The sequence below is a fragment of the Merops nubicus genome, unplaced genomic scaffold, assembly GCF_000691845.1.
Source record: "Merops nubicus isolate BGI_N331 unplaced genomic scaffold, ASM69184v1 scaffold9115, whole genome shotgun sequence".
Taxonomy (NCBI): domain Eukaryota; kingdom Metazoa; phylum Chordata; class Aves; order Coraciiformes; family Meropidae; genus Merops; species Merops nubicus.
This window is the reverse complement of record NW_008610248.1, coordinates 1-654: the sequence shown is the minus strand read 5'-3', so window position 1 is coordinate 654 and position 654 is coordinate 1.

Sequence of the window (654 nt, the reverse complement as noted above, 5' to 3'; positions counted from 1 at the left end):
CCCTTCCCTGCGCCTGCTGGCCACACTAGTGCTGATCCAGGCCAGGATGCTGGTGGCCTCCTTGGCCACCTGGGCACACACTGGCTCATGTCTGTGCCTAGTCAGGGAGCCCCTACAGGGCACTAAATTGGTCTGAGGGTGGGGACAGCACCAGCCACTCAGGGGATCCAGCCTGGAGATGTTCTCCCACACCCCTTTGGAGACCTGGAGTGGGGTGAGGTGGCTCGTGTGGCCAGCTGAGTGGTGCCCAGGGTGAGGGGTGCAGGAGCACTGCTCTGTGGCTCCAGCTCTGTGACAGGCCCCCTGTGCTGTGGGCGTTTGCTGGGTGCAGATCAGGGGGGTTGTTTGGATAACCTGTGTACAGACAGAGCTTCCCCCAGCCTGCCTGGACTGGGACCAGTTTGATGTTTGGGCTCCATAACCTGCAACGAGCAGCTTGAGCTGGAAGTTGCCCATGGACCAGAGTCCAGCCTGCCCAGAACGTGCCCTGCCAGGGACAGGCCTTGGAACTGAGGGCTGTGAACCCCTGACTGCAGAGGTCAGAGGGAAGGTGGGGGGTCATCTGCCAGCAGTCTGCAGAGCTCTGACCTCCCCTGAGAGGTGCTGAGCTCTGTGCCAGCCTGAACAGAACCCCAGCAGGGTGGGGTTGAGAGG